A 15,456-nucleotide genomic window follows, 5' to 3' on the forward strand; every position below is an offset into this window, starting at 1 on the left:
CTTGGGAAGACTGTCAGTCACTCCACTTGCTTTAGGTGAGGGTCCACTTGCTTTAGGTGAGGGTCCACGTGCTCTAGGTGAGGGTCCACTTGCTTTAGGTGAGGGTCCACGTGCTTTAGGTGAGGGTCTACTTGCTTTAGGTGAGGGTCTACTTGCTTTAGGTGAGGGTCCACTTGCTTTAGGTGAGGGTCCACTTGCTTTAGGTGAGGGTCCGCTTGCTTTAGGTGAGGGTCCGCGTGCTTTAGGTGAGGATCCACTTGCTTTAGGTGAGGGTCCACTTGCTTTAGGTGAGGGTCCATGTGCTTTAAGTGAGGGTCCACTTGCTTTAGGTGAGGGTCCACTTGCTTTAGATGAGGGTCCACGTGCTTTAGGTGAGGGTCCACTTGCTTTAGGTGAGGGTCCACTTGCTTTAGGTGAGGGTCCACTTGCTTTAGATGAGGGTCCATGTGCTTTAAGTGAGGGTCCACTTGCTTTAGGTGAGGGTCCACGTGCTTTAGGTGAGGGTCCACTTGCTTTAGGTGAGGGTCCACGTGCTTTAGGTGAGGGTCCAGTTGCTTTAGATGAGGGTCCACGTGCTTTAGGTGAGGGTCCACGTGCTTTAGGTGAGGGTCCACTTGCTTTAGGTGAGGGTCCACGCGCTTTAGGTGAGGGTCCACTTGCTTTAGGTGAGGGTCCACGTGCTTTAGGCTAATTCCGCGTGGTTTCAGTCGCACGGCTGGCGCTCTTTTGGCTGATAAACCGCTTGCTTCCTGTTGTCGGAGGACCCAGCAGATTCCTTGCTCCGTGAGGACACAGGGCAGCATCCACTTCCTTCTCTTTTTTAAAATTTGAATTAATTAATTAGGCCACGCAGCTCGGCATGCGGGATCTTCCCCGACCAGGGATGGAACCCGCTCCCCCTGCAGTGGAAGTGCGGAGTCTTAACCGCTGGACCACCAAGGAAGTCCCATCCACTTCCTTCTCTTGCCAAGTGAAATCCTCCCGTCTGTGGCAGGACCCGTCAAAGGAGCCGAGCGCCAAGCCTTCCTTACTTCCCCAAGCAGCCCGGGGTGCTGCCCTGTGGCTTCTTTCCCTTTCTCCAGGCTGCTGGGAAGGACAGCTATGGCTCCATTCCTTTCCTCTCCTCTGTTCTCTTTTTCGTCCTGCAGTTAAGTGGCGGTCAACACTTATGACCACAGTTGAGGGTACCTCCTGTATTCCATGCATGATGAGGGTATGAGCTATCAGGGTGCGCCAGCCCCCTCCCCTCATTTATTCGCCTCCACTGATGCTTATTAATCATACTTAATACCCAATCATTTCCTGTGCACTCTTCCTGCCCCAGGCTCTGTGCTAAAATCTTTTCCTGCATCATCTCATTTAAGCCTTACAGCAACCCTGAGTGAGGTAGTGTATCCCCGCAAACTGCGAGACGAGGTGACTCGCCCAGGGTCACTCAGCTAGAAAGTGGCACCAAACCCCAGCCTGTCTGACTCCAAAATCTACAATCTTAACTGCTCTGCTACATGCCTCAACAAATATTTCTATTTCCTAAACACAAAGATGGTCATATATCCACAGGGTAAAAACCAAAATCTGAGTTGGATTATAATTACCTACAGCAGATGTTTTCTAGTTCTTTTTATCCATGGAAACCTTTTTAGAATTGAAATCTTTCATAAAAATTCATGTGTAAACAGTTTGGAGCAGAATTATTCAGACTGAAGAAGGCAGGCTAGGAGTTTGAGACCTGTCCTCTTGCCAAACTCCCCACTCCCCTTTCTGGGCCCCAGCTGTGGTACCCCCGGGGTTTGGAGGTGAAGTGGGGAGGGTGCACTTTGAAATGAAAGCCACTCACTAGCAGGATAGTGTCTTCATTCCTTAAGCACGACTGCTCAGCTACCTGAATTGGTGATTTGACCCTTCCCCCCCTGCTCACACCCAGACTCCAGTGTTGCCAAGAGATCTGCTCTGATCTGAATACAGGGGGGTCTTTTAGAGCTCTGTGCCTTTGCTTGTTGTTCTGTCTGCTGGAAATGCTCACTCTTCTGTCTTTCCTTCCCACGTGGAAAACCCTCATTCAGCTTTCAAGCCTTAGCTCAGGGGCCGATTCCTTGGTGACACCATCCATAAAGTCACTTCAGATGGTGGCACTTGATTCAGACCATTATTATGAAACTTCCCACACTAGGAATACTATCCATGTACACATCTGTCTTCCCTCACTGGCCATAAAGGACCATGTCTTCATCCTTTACATCATCATTGCCTGGCACACGACGAATCTCAGAATATAGTTGTTGCAAAAATGAATGAACTATATCAACATAACAACAACGCTAACTCTGACAATAGCACCTTATATTTGCGTTGTCCATTTGGGCTGGCAACCCATTTTAATATATAAGATATGTTTGATACTAAGACACAAATCAGTGTGAATAGCAACATACTGTTACATGCAGGGAGAAAAATACCCCCCAAGGCAAAATAAACAAACTAAGAGCTTGGACTTTGGCTAGGAAGGCAGCCTGAAATGAGGAATTTACTTCAAGTTCTTCTCTTGGGTCCCAGTTTATATAAGGACAAATCTATGTTGGTCCTGTAAGCTAGGCAAGTTATGGCAGAAGGATTAAGGGGGTCTGCATGAAAGAAGGCAGAGCAGGGTGCTGAGGAAGGCTTGTGGAGGAGCAGGAGGCCTGGGTGGAAAGGCAGAGCCCATTGAGAGCTGCTATGCTTGCACACTTGGAGATGCTGGAAGAGAGTGTGTGCCTTGCGTGGGAGCAGCTCATAAGTCTGGCAGTGCCTCTGTGCAGTGCCCCAGATGCTGGGGACCACCCAGAGTGGGGATCTCCACTGGTCTTGCTTCTGGCTGAAACTTGGCATGCACATGTGGGCCAGAAATGTTTCTCAGGCAGACAGCTCCAGCAGCTAGGACAGGGCTGCCCTACCTGGTCGACGGGAGGTGCCCCCCACCACCTCCCGCAAACGTGCTCTCCAAATGATCCAGAAGCTCTCCTCACTCCTGGGATGGCTGGCACTAGGGCTTCCTCCCTGCTGCTCACCGCAGCTCTCATCTGGCAAGGGAAAGCTCCAGTCAACCTGAGCCCTTCCTCAGTCTTCCATCTGCATATGAAAGATTTGAGCAGGAAATTTCAGGGTCGATCCCACCTCTCAAATCTGGAGAAGCACATGTCTCTGTAAGGACAAGCAAATGCACCCAAATCAACGTACACGTGAAAAGATTCAGAGGCTCAGAAGGGACCTAAATGAGGAAACAAAGCAAATACCCTCAAATGAAAGTACTGTGGGAAATCAGAGAAAACTTTAAAGTAGTGGTTTTCAAACATGACCCATTAGTCGACTGAAAATCAGTTTAGTGGGTTGAGACCAGCTTTTTTTTTTTTTTTTTTAACAGAAAAAGAATAGAGTTTATCAAAATGCATCAGGTTCTTAGCAAAATCATTTAAAAATAATTTTTATTGAAGATTAGTTGATTTACAATGTTGTGTTAATTTCTGCTGTACAGCAGTGTGACTCAGTTATTATTCTTTTTCATATTCTTTTCCATTATGGTTTATCACAGGATGTAGTTCCCTGTGCTATATAGTAGGACCTTGTTGCTTACCCATCCTATATATAATAGTTTATTTACATCTGCTAATCCCAAACTCCCAATCCATCCCTCCCCCGCTCCCTCCTCCTTGGCAACCACAAGTCTGTTCTCTATGTCTGTGAGTCTGTTTCTGTTTCATAGATATGTTCGTTTGTGTTGTATTTTAGATTCCACATATAAGTGATATCATATTTGTCTTTTTCCTTCTGACCTACTTTGCTTAGTATGATAATCTTCAGACCATTCATGTCACTGCAAATGGCACTATTTCATTCTTTTTTATGGCTGAGTAATATACCATTGTATATATGTACCACACCTTCTTTATCCATTCATCTGTCGATGGACATTTAGGTTGTTTCCATGTCTTGGCTATAGTAAATAGTGCTGCAATGAACATTGGGGTGCATGTGTCTTTTCGAATTATACTTTTGTCTGGGTATATGTCCAGGAGTGGGATTGCTGGACCATATGCCAACTCTATTTTTAGTTTTTTGAGGAACCTCCATACTGTTCTCCATAATGGCTGCACCAATTTAAGAAAAATCATTTTTATATTATCTTTGCCATGTTTTCACCTTATCATACCATAGTAAGTGTGTTGTTTCATAAACCTTTTGTTTTGACTATTTGTATTTATTTATATATTTATAACTATTTATATACATAGACATCTTATGTGTGTATGTGGTACATACTATGATGTAAAATGTAAATTCTTACTGTAAGTCAAGATTTACAAAGTTTCAAGAACAGTACTGTAGAAAGAACATTGGGTGGGATTTGCAACGGCAGAGATGTGTTAGGAGAGCATTTTCAGCCCCAAGTATTCCTGATCTTCTCTTTCAACAAGATGGTCTTGTCCCCGTCATCCAAGGCAGGGATTCCAGACCTAAGTCAGCTATGAGGTGACCTTGCCCTTTTCCTATCCTCACCTGCCCTTAAATCGATTAGAGGGGTTTAAGCAAGGGAAAGAATTGGAAAAAGTGGGAGGCACTCTGGGCTCATGTACTTTCCCTCTTCTCCTTGCTTCTTCTCATCCTCCAAGGGTGTTCAGAGTCAATTCCAGCCACAATGCAGTGGTCCGAGCACCTGCGGCAGCTGCTGACAGAGGGAGGAGACCCATGGCCTTGACTAAGCAATGTCTGGGCACACAATTCCCCTGCACTGAGCTCTTTGTGAAAAGCAAACAGTAAAAGTGTGTGTGTGTGTGCATGTTGTGTGTTGAGAGAAATAGAAAATAATATTGAAAGAGATGATACATAATCTCTTACCAAAACCCAAACCCCAAACAATCGTACACACACACGCACACACACACACACATGTGTGTGTGCACACACACAATGGCAGCAGTTGGACCACAAAGTCCAACAGTTCTTTTAGGCCAAAGACTCTATGATGATGTGTAGCTGTTATTTTGTTTTTCTTTGAATCTCCTCTCAGTTCAACTTAGAGATCATTGGATATCAGTTTAATGCCCCTGCAGTTCCTTCCCCAGGAAGGGATCTTTGTTGTTTATCCAGGGGTATGTCTTGAGCATCTTTCTCAATCCAGGTCTTTTAGCAAGTAGGTCATATTTTCAGTTTGTTTGTTTTAAATTTGCTTTTTTTGTTTTGATCTTTTTTCTTTTCTAGATTGTAATTAAGTGATGTATACAAATTTATCACCAATTTATGATATTGTCACTTTGCACACAGAAGGGCACCTGGGACAGCCCTAGGTCTGGATAAGGGTGTGGTTTGTTGTTTTTTTTTTTAAATAAATTTATTTATTTATTTATTTATGGCTGTGTTGGGTCTTCGTTTCTGTGCGAGGGCTTTCTCCAGTTGCGGCGGGCGGGGGCCACTCTTCGTCGCACTGCGCAGGCCTCTCACTGTTGCGGCCTCTCCCGTTGCGGAGCACAAGCTCCAGACGTGCAGGCTCAGTAGTTGTTGCTCACGGGCTCAGTTGCTCCGCGGCATGTGGGATCTTCCCAGACCAGGGCTCGAACTCGTGTCCCCTGCATTGGCAGGCAGATTCCTAACCACTGCGCCACCAGGGAAGCCCAAGGGTGTGGTTTTAATTCAAAGAAGTGTTATCTAAAAATGGGATCTGAAGAGTGATGAAAATTTAGTGTCACCTAGGGTTATAGAGAGCAGGTGAGGCATTGGGCAGTGCCTGCGCCTTGGCCGGCGGGTTAGAGGAAGCCAGGGCTGCTCAGGAGGCGAAAGAGCTTAGTTGTGCAGTGGACGGAGTTCAGGAAAGGAGCAGAGCGAGAGCTGAAGAGGGTGGGCGGGGAGGACCCTGCTGACGGAAGAGCAGACATTTGGGCCACAAAAAGAGGCTCACTCTAAGTTAAATCTCAATCGTTGGTGGTTCTCAACAGGATTTTGAAGTAAATGATAAAAATAATTTTGAAAGAGATAATATATAATGTCCCGCAAACAACCGTTTGCTCTGAACTGAGAGGTTGGAATCAGGAGGAAGTGAGAGAATTCTCAGCACCTGTAGGGAGAGGCATCAGATACAGTGTCTTTCTTGGAATGGATGAAGAGGAAACATCTACGCTCAAACATCACTTTCAAAAATTCTTTATGGAGCCATCCATAATATGAAAATAGAACGTGAAGCCTCTAATTCATTAAGGACAAGAAGGAGTGAATGGCTTGCCTGGAAAGCAAGAAAAGGAGGCAGTAAGAAGCTACATAAGGAGAGCAAAACAAAGCATATCAGAAGGAAGACGTCTCAATTAAGATATGATATAAGGTTGTATATTAAATGTGTATAAGATATACAAAATATAGTATAAGATATAAGGTTATATATTAAAATAAGAAGTCTCCCAGATTCAGCTTAAAAAAGGGAAATTAAAAAACCCAAAGAAGCAAACTCTCCCTCCCACTCCTATTATATCCCACTTGTAAGAGACACGTTTAAAAGTAAATCACGTGAAGTTAAAAATAAAGTGATGGGCAAAAACCATGCAAATGCAGATTAAAAGAAAGTGGGGTAGCAATGTTAATTCTGTCAGGCAAAATAAAAACTGAGGCAACTGTTAAATAGATCAAGAAGTACTTTTTACAAAATGATAAAAACACACAATGGAGATATGAAAATCAGAGAACTTTATGCACCTAAGAAAGGCATTGAAATATGTAAAATAAAAAATTTTTGAAATATATTACAAATATGGTACCAGATTTCAATGCACACAACTCTAAGCTTTTTCAGATTAATTAGACAAAAATATAAATAGTTGATGACTTATAAGATTGAATATATACACATATTTTAATATCACATTTGAGTATATACATATTTGAAACTCCAAACAGAGGAGAATCATTCTTTTCAAATGTGCACTGAACATTTAAAACATTTAGTTACATCACATACTGGCTTACAAAATAAACGTCAATAAATTCCAACAAATAAAAAGTGTCCAGGGCACATCGTGTGGCCATGATGCAATTAAATTGGAATTTTCTAGTAAAAAAATTACAAGAACAACAAGGCTAAATCTTGGAAATTTAACCACAAGAAATTAACAATAGCAACAGCAGTCTTCTAAAAAACTGAGTTTAAATTGGAAATCAAAGCTGCAATTACAGGCCATTTCTATAATAACAACAATTAGAGCATCATGTTTCAAAATGCATGGGTTGTGGCCAAAGGGATATTCAGAGGAAAATTTCTAGCTTTTTATAATAATGGTGATTATGACAATGGTGGCTATAATAACTAGCCAACAAACTGTGCTAAGGGATTTACATCCAGTATTTCAATTTATTATCTATCGCAAAGTTGCTGTGAGGCGGCTCCTACAATCATCCCCATTTTGCGGATAACAAAACTTGAGTCACAGAAAAGTTAAGTAGATTTTCAAGGTCAGACCCTTATTGGACTGGGATTTAAACTAAGACCTAGCTGGGCTCTCTGCCAGACCAGGTAATCACTGCGTGATATGCTGTTATTTCTAAAATAGAAAGAATGGATTTGGGGGAACTAAATATTAAACTCTAGAAGATGGAGAAAAGAATAAAACAAATATCAGAAAAACAGGAAGGAAAAAGGAATAAAACTTAAGCCAAAATAAATACGTTGGAAAGCAAACTGAAAAGAGTAGATGTTTTTACTAATTCTAAGAATGAGTCCTTTGAGAGGACCAATAGAATAGCTCTCTTCAATCAGGTAAATCAAAGCAGAGAGGACGGAGGACCAGAGGACCAACTGAAATGTACAACACTGGCCATGAGAGACAGAGCATATGTATATAATAGTTTCAGAGAAAAAAATTTAAATTGTGAATATGTAATGGACAACTCTATACTAATAAATTTGAAAATCTTGATGAAAGGGTCATTTTATGAACAAGGTAAGTGATCAAAATTGACAAAGGAAAAGATTTTTGAAAAATTGAATAGACCAATGACCAAGGAAACAATGGAAAGTTTCAAAAGTGATGCCAGGACCAAAAGATTTTATGGAAAACTATTTCAAACTTTTACTGGATATATTTTAAATTAGTAAACTATTTCAGACCCGGGCCCTCGGCAGTGAAAATGCAGAGTCCTAACCACTGGACCTCCAGGGAATTCCCCCAATTCCTTTTATAATAACCTAAGACAGCCCAAAGTGGGATGATAGACCATTTATTTTTGTGAGCGTAGATACAAAGATCCTAAACAAAATGTTAGCAAACTAAATTCAGTTCTCTATGTAAAGAATTGCACACTGAGATCCAATAGGATCAAAATATTGGGGGCTCAGTCTTAAGAATGCCAGTAATATGTTTCTTCACACTGAGAACTCAAAAGAACGATACACAACATGGCCAAGGAGCTGAAAAAGCATTTAATAAGCAACACCGTTCTTGCAGAAAATACTTCCCAAATTAAAACTAGTAGAATATTTCCTTAATATAATAAAAAATAATTTTATCTCAATATAGCCATCAATATGCTACTTAACTAGAGAATTTCCATTAATATCTAGAAAAAGACATGGAACTCCTTTATTGTAGCCATTATTTACTAAAATTCTGAAAACTTTAGTCAGTAGACTTAGAAAATAAAATGAAATAAGTGGTATAAATATTTTAAAATGAAGCGAGCTTATTAATATTCAGAGATCACATGATTGGAAATGCAAGAGAAACTATTGAATAGTTTCTAGATAAGAGAGATCTGTAAGGTTGCTGGTTATGAAATAAATGTGCGAAAGCCATAACTTACATATAAGCAATAACCAATTAGAAAAAATACTTACAAATGGCCCATTCAAGATAAAAACAAAAGTGCTGACGAATAAATGTTATTAGAGATATTTAAAGCGTATATGAAGAAGAATATAAAAGTGGATTGAAGGTCTGAAAAGAAAAGCTGAACAAATATAAAAACAAAACAAGAGTTAAAAAAATGGTCCTGGATGGGAAGACTTTCTCCCCAAATTCATCTGTAAATATGAGGCAGTCCCAATAAAAATTTCAACCAGATATTTTCAAATCTGAGAAAATTATTATAAAGTTAATCAGAACTACTAGTTAACAAAAATTAGCCATAAATTTCAATTTTATTCTTCAGAACAGAAACCTTTATTTTTCTGGTTATAATTGTGATACATGATTGTTGTCCAAAGAAATCAGGGATAGGAAATTATTAAGTAGAAAGGAAAAGCTCCTTGTAAATTCCATCTCCCAACATCTTACTTCACCTTCTAGAAAAAATTATTAACAGTTGGGTTCTTATTCATACAAGTACACTTTTATAACCCAAACTAGTCGATACGTGTACTTTATGGTGTTTCTTACAATATACTGTGGACCTCTTTCCATAGCCATATATTTTATTCTTGATATTGGTCACATAATGTTCCACTGTGTGAATGTTCCATAATATATTTAATAAAATCTCTCATTGATGTACATTTAGATTGTTCCTACTATTTTCCTTTTTTCTTTTTCTTTTTTAGTCCATCTATGTGTCAGGCACTCAGCTGAGTCCTTTTCAGAACTATCTGCTTTCGTTCCCACAGTGGGTAGCATTGTCATTGCCAATTTATGGGTGATCAGCAAGTCATAAGAGAGTTCAACACTTGGCTTGAAGTTGCACAGGTAAGGGGCAGACCTGGCATACAAACTAAGGCCACCTCCAGAGTCTAAGCCCTTGGCCAGGACATTTGTGTACCTGCTTGTCACTCCTCCCAATTACAAGCATCCTTGGGGTAGCTCTGGGCAGCTGACTGCTTATTTCATGGCAACAACATTTTTTTTTACCTTTTTTTGCAAACATTTTATTTATAGGTAGATAACATATGGTGGTTTTTTTCATTGAAGTATAGTTGATTTCCAATGCTGTGCCAATCTCTGCTGTACAGCAAAATGACTCAGTTATACACATACAGACATTCTTTTTTTATATTCTTTTCCATTATGGTTTATCACAGGATATTGAATATATTTCCCTGTGCTATACATTAGGACCTTGTTGTTTATTCATTCTAAATGTAATAGTTTACATCTACCAACCCCAAACTCCCAGTACGTCCCTTTCCCTCCCCATCCCGTGCTTGACAACCACAAGTCTGTTCTCTATGCCTGTGAGTCTGTTTCTGTTTTGTAGATAGGTTAATTTGTGCCATATTTTAGATTCCACATATAAGTGATATCATATGATATTTGTCTTTCTCTTTCTGACTTACTTCACTTAGTATGATAATCTCTAGTTGCATCCATGTTGCTGCAAATGGCATTATTTCATTCTTTTTTATGGCTGAGTAGTATTCCATTGTATATATGTACCACATCTTTATCCATTCATCTGTTGATGGACATTTAGGTTGTTTCCATGTTTTGGCTATTGTGAACAGTGCTGCTATGAACATAGGGGTGCATGTATCTTTTTGAATTATAGTTTTGTCCTGGTATATTCCCAGGAGTGGGATTGCTGGATCATATGGTAATTCTATTTTTAGTTTTCTAACGTACCTCTGTAGTGTTTTCCATAGTGGCTGCACCAACTCACATTCCCACCAACAGTGTAGGAGGGTTCCCTTTTCTCCACACCCTCTCCAGCATTTGTTATTTGTAGACTTTTTAATGATGGCCATTCTCACCAGTGTGAGGTGGTACCTCATTGTAGTTTTGATTTGCATTTCTCTAATAATTAGTGATGTTGAGCATCTTTTCATGTGCCTGTTGGCCATCCGTAGGCAACAACATTTACTGAGTGTCTCCTATATGTGAAGCCCTCTTCCAAGCACTGGGATTTAATGAAGAATCCGCCTTAGCCAGTCGCTCCAGAACAGTGGTGGGTGGATGTGCCTTTCTTGAATTTGTCTAGGTGCTTTTTGAGGTTAATTATATTTTCGGCCTTTTCCATCTTGGAGGGAATGCATGCTGAGGGGGAATAGTCCTGTCCGTCTTCATCCTTTGTCTCAGAGGCCGGGGTTTTTGGGGGGCATCCTGGTGATCTGACTTGTGCCTGCATGTTGATGGATTTGATCACCTTCCAGGATGCTGAATGTGCAGAGGCCCCTGTGAGGGCCTCCTCTTAGGATCTTCCACACGCCTTTAGGATTTTCCCGAGGAGCAGATTCCAGAATGTCTTTCCAATGGCTCTGACTTGTCATCTACTCTCAGGTGCAACCCACTACGACTCCTTATCACTCTGATGTCAGTCGGTTACCTGGAATCCTTCCTTCTGTGGTACTAGAGGGGATGTTTTCCCTGGTGTTTAGTCACAGTTCTGCAGAGAAGCAGACCAATAGGAGGTAGATAGATACATGGATGGATAGATAGATAACAGATAGATATAAGGAAGGAGATTCATTATGAGGGATTGGCTCATGTGCATATGCAGGCTGAGAAGTCCAAAGATCTGCTGTCTGCAAGTTGGGGGCCCAGGAAAGTGGGTGGTGTAGTCCAGTCCAAACCCAAAGGCCTGAGAACAAGGGGAGCCAGTGGTGTAAGTCCTGGTCTGAGTCCAAAGGCCCAAGAACTTGGACCACAGATATCCAAGAGCAGGAGAAGACGGCTGTCCCAGTTCCAGCAGAGAGAGTGGTTTTGCTCTTCCTGCACCTTCTTCTTCTAGTCAGACCCTCAAAGGATTGGATGATGCCCACCCACTTCGGTGTGGGCAGATCTTCTTCACTCAGTCTACCGGTTCAAATGCTAATCTCTCCTGGAAAACCCTGACAGACACAGCCAGAAATACTGAAAACCCTTAGCCCAGTGGAGTTGACACATAAAATTAACCATCACACCTGGGATCATATCATCTTACATTGGTGTGGGAAAGGTCAACTGAAGGCAAAGGAACTTTTTTTTTTTAATTTATTTTATTTATTTATTTTTGGCTGCATTGGGTCTTCGTTGCTGTGAGCGGGCTTTCTCTAGTTGCAGTGAGCAGGGGCTACTCTTCATTGTGGCGCGCGGGCTTCTTATTGCGGTGGCTTCTCTTGTTGCGTGTAGAGCACGGGCTCTAGGCATGCAGGCTTCTGTAGTTGTGGCACACGGGCTCAGTAGTGTGGCACACGGGCTTAGTTGCTCCGCGGCATGTGGGATCTTCCTGGACCAGGGCTCGAACCCGTGTCCCCTGCATTGGCAGGCGGATTCTTAACCACTGCACCACCAGGGAAGCCCCGGCAAAGGAACTTTTGAGATGTTCATCCACCATTCCTTCCTTCCTTCCTTCCTTCCTTCACTGGACATGCAAATGCCCCTACTCTGTGCTAAGCCCTGTCAAAGGTCTGCAGGCATAAAAATAGTGAGATATGGTCAGAGCAGCGGAAGAAAGACCAAGGGTATAAAACTAACGTCAACACCACCTGCTCACTTTACCAGTTGGGAAAGAGGCTATGAGGTGCTGTGCCATTTGTCTTGTCCTGTGACCAATGTATACAGACATACACACCACCAGTCCCAGCTGCATGTCCCATGGAATCCTATTAAAGATACTCTTTTAGAAAGAAAAGGAGCCATAAATTTCCTCCTTTCATTTCTTATCTCTGAGTCACTCTTTAGCTGAAGACAAAAAATACCCCCTGGGCAAGAGTGACCAAACTTTAAAAATTGCCTTTGATATAGAACACTGTTGGAGAATTCAGAAATTTGAAACACATTTTGTCAACTAGTTCCCCTTTCTCCATATGGTTATTTACCGTCTCAAGAGTTCTCCGGCGAAGTGAGTGTATTCTAACCAGATGGAGGTACCTTTCCTCCAGTGGGTTAGCTTTGCCCAACAGATAACAGGCACAGAACAGTTTTGCTCAACGAGTGCTTTCCGAGTGAACAAATGAAAAGGAAGGAAGGAAAGAAGCAAAGAAAGAAGGAGAGAAGGATCCTGCCCCTCCCCCGCCTCCAGTCTGGAAGTTTTTCAAGCCCCTTGAAAGGAAGAACCATCCATTTCTGTGCACTTCAGCTTTATGCTTCCGGCTCTGCATTTTCTATACAGATGACAGCTAAGCCAAGGTGGGTGTAAACATACATTGGGAAGTGTGATGGTGAGTTGGTTCGTATCCCTTCTGGCCACACAATCTCCTCATACGTGTGATGGGGAGGGGAGACTCCTTCTGGCCCGAGCATCTGTGGAAGCTTTAACTAAGGAGAATGCTATCATGGTTTGGGGGGGAAAGGCCCCTCCCAAGGAGCTGGTTCCTGGGGTGAAGTGGATCCTTTGGATTTTTCTGCTGGGAAGGGGAAGCAGCTGGTCCTTTTAGCTTAGCCATGTTGCAAACCTCAGCTGTGTGTCCCTGGGAAGCCTCTGGAAGAGACCCACAAGACAGTCTCATGGAGGACCCACGGGGGGCAGAGCACATCTGACAAGAGTTTGGCAAATGCTCCTGAGGCCCAGGGTAAAATCAGAGAAAGCTCATTAGTTCCGACCTTTTGAAGATGGCTGGAATCAGGGAATGGCACGGGCTTGCCCCCCAGCTCTGCTGACATTTGGTTCCATTAGGGGGCAAGAGCTGGTTCCAATGTCCTGAGAGCAATTACCAAAGCTAAGCTGAACACGGTGCTGTGTTTTCAATTATTGTCTCTCTCTCTCTCTCCTCTCTCTTTCTCTCTCTCTATGCCAGGCCTAGAGGAAACACAGTCTCCCACAGAAGTCCAATCCTGGCTTCTCCTCTACAATCCTTTTGCAATCGTTCCCTTTCTTTTCTACATTTTCCATAATAACAAGGCTCATTTTGAAAACCCTCTTTGCTTCGGACCGAAGGGTTAACCCCTCGTCCCCTGTGCATTGCCCATCCCGCGGCTTCTGCCATCCCACACGACAGCCAAGGCCGCAGAAGTTGCGGTTCTCTCTGGAAAAGCTTATTTTAAAAAACTGACAGTCCTCATCAGACACTCCTGCAATGGTCCCCTGGGATTAGCCCAGTTTCCACCAAGGAATATTATCCCTCTGCTCTCCTACATCCTACACGCAGCCAACTTTTCCACCACTGAGTGAAGCGCACAGCCTTGTCCCTGGTCCCGAAGGCCCCCAAGTGTTTGTGCCCTGGAAAATGCCCAGTGAGTGAGCTCGCCTTTGCTGGGACAGCTATTGTGGGTTAGGAGAGGACATGGGGGAGAAAGGGAATTGGGTTTGCAGTCTAAGAATCCATGCAGACGGTAGCAATGCTTGGTGAAAAAAGAAGGCAACAGGCCTTTATACCAGAGCCAGGAACTGAAGGGGAGAAGAATTTGGGCCTTGACTGGGGGTGACTGGCTTCTCTCCTAGGCTTGGGATGGGATAAAAGACAGTTTGAAAAAGCCCCTTGGCCCTTGAATGTCACTGTTTTCCGTAACTTATGCCAGTGGCATCAGAGAGAAGAACAACTGTGCCAGCAGGATTTTTTTAAGCAAAAAAGAAGTTTTATTTGTTTGTCTAAGTGAACAGATAGTGTGGCTTCAGGCATGGCTGAATCTAGGTGTTCATATTGCATTACCTAGGCTCGTCCTTCTCACTCTTTCTCTCTGTCCTCCTTCCTTTCTCTCTTTTTCTTCCCCTGTGGGTTCTGTCCCTTCTGTGTTGGCTTCGCTCTCAGGCAGCCCCGTCCATGTGGTGGCATCGGCAACTCTGGATTTATATCCCCTCCGTATAGCACCAGCTAAAGTCTAGAAGGATTTTAAACTTTGATTGTCTTTCAATATTTCAAATACCTAATGGACCAGTGCTGGCTGTGACCAACACACACACACACACACACACACACACACACACACACACACACACACACACTTCCTTCTCCATGAGTCCCAGGTGAACTATGGGGAATCCTCACGAAGCTGAACAAAATGCAAAGAAGTTTGGATATATTAATCCCTACAGAGGTGCTGGTGTTGAGAGCTACAAGTTCTGGGATGTTGAACTGGCAGAATGCAAAGGCACGCCGGTGCTGGGGAATGGTGGCAGGAAGGAGAACATTTACAATTTGGATTTGAAAGATGACATCTGGAAGTAAAGGCTAGTGATGAGAAGAAGGAGAAAAATTTAAAAAAGAACTACTCTAAAGGCTTGAATTCTCTGTATTCTTCAGCCAATAGATCTGAGCATTGATATTCAGGTTAACGAATCCTCTAGAAATGAAGCAGGTTTCGAGCAAGCAGACCATGCCCTCTGGACTTGGGTTCATGAATTTGGTAAAATGCAGAACTGATTAAAAAAAAAAAGAGTTTCAGTGGTTTTCGGGGAAGGAAGCAGACTCTGTGAGCTGTGGCTCAAAGAGGAGGTGAGCCTGAGAACAGAAGGTACAGAGTGTAAAACGTTTGTTCCGGAAGATAGGAAGGACAGAAGAATGGTCCATTGTCAACACTGTGCCTGTTGATAACAGCATTGGGCTGTACACTTAACAATCTGTTAAGATGGTAGATCTCATGTTAAGTGTTCTTATCATAA

General features: G+C 42.7%; 1 protein-coding gene across 4 annotated transcripts in view; it reads left to right on the forward strand.

The window, feature by feature from the left end:
* The window catches only part of IL16 (interleukin 16), a 104,952-nt gene that overhangs the window by 15,444 nt on the left and 74,052 nt on the right, over positions 1-15,456 (forward strand). The window lies entirely within an intron of this gene.

Source organism: Balaenoptera musculus, chromosome 2, assembly GCF_009873245.2.
Source record: "Balaenoptera musculus isolate JJ_BM4_2016_0621 chromosome 2, mBalMus1.pri.v3, whole genome shotgun sequence".
NCBI lineage: Eukaryota > Metazoa > Chordata > Mammalia > Artiodactyla > Balaenopteridae > Balaenoptera > Balaenoptera musculus.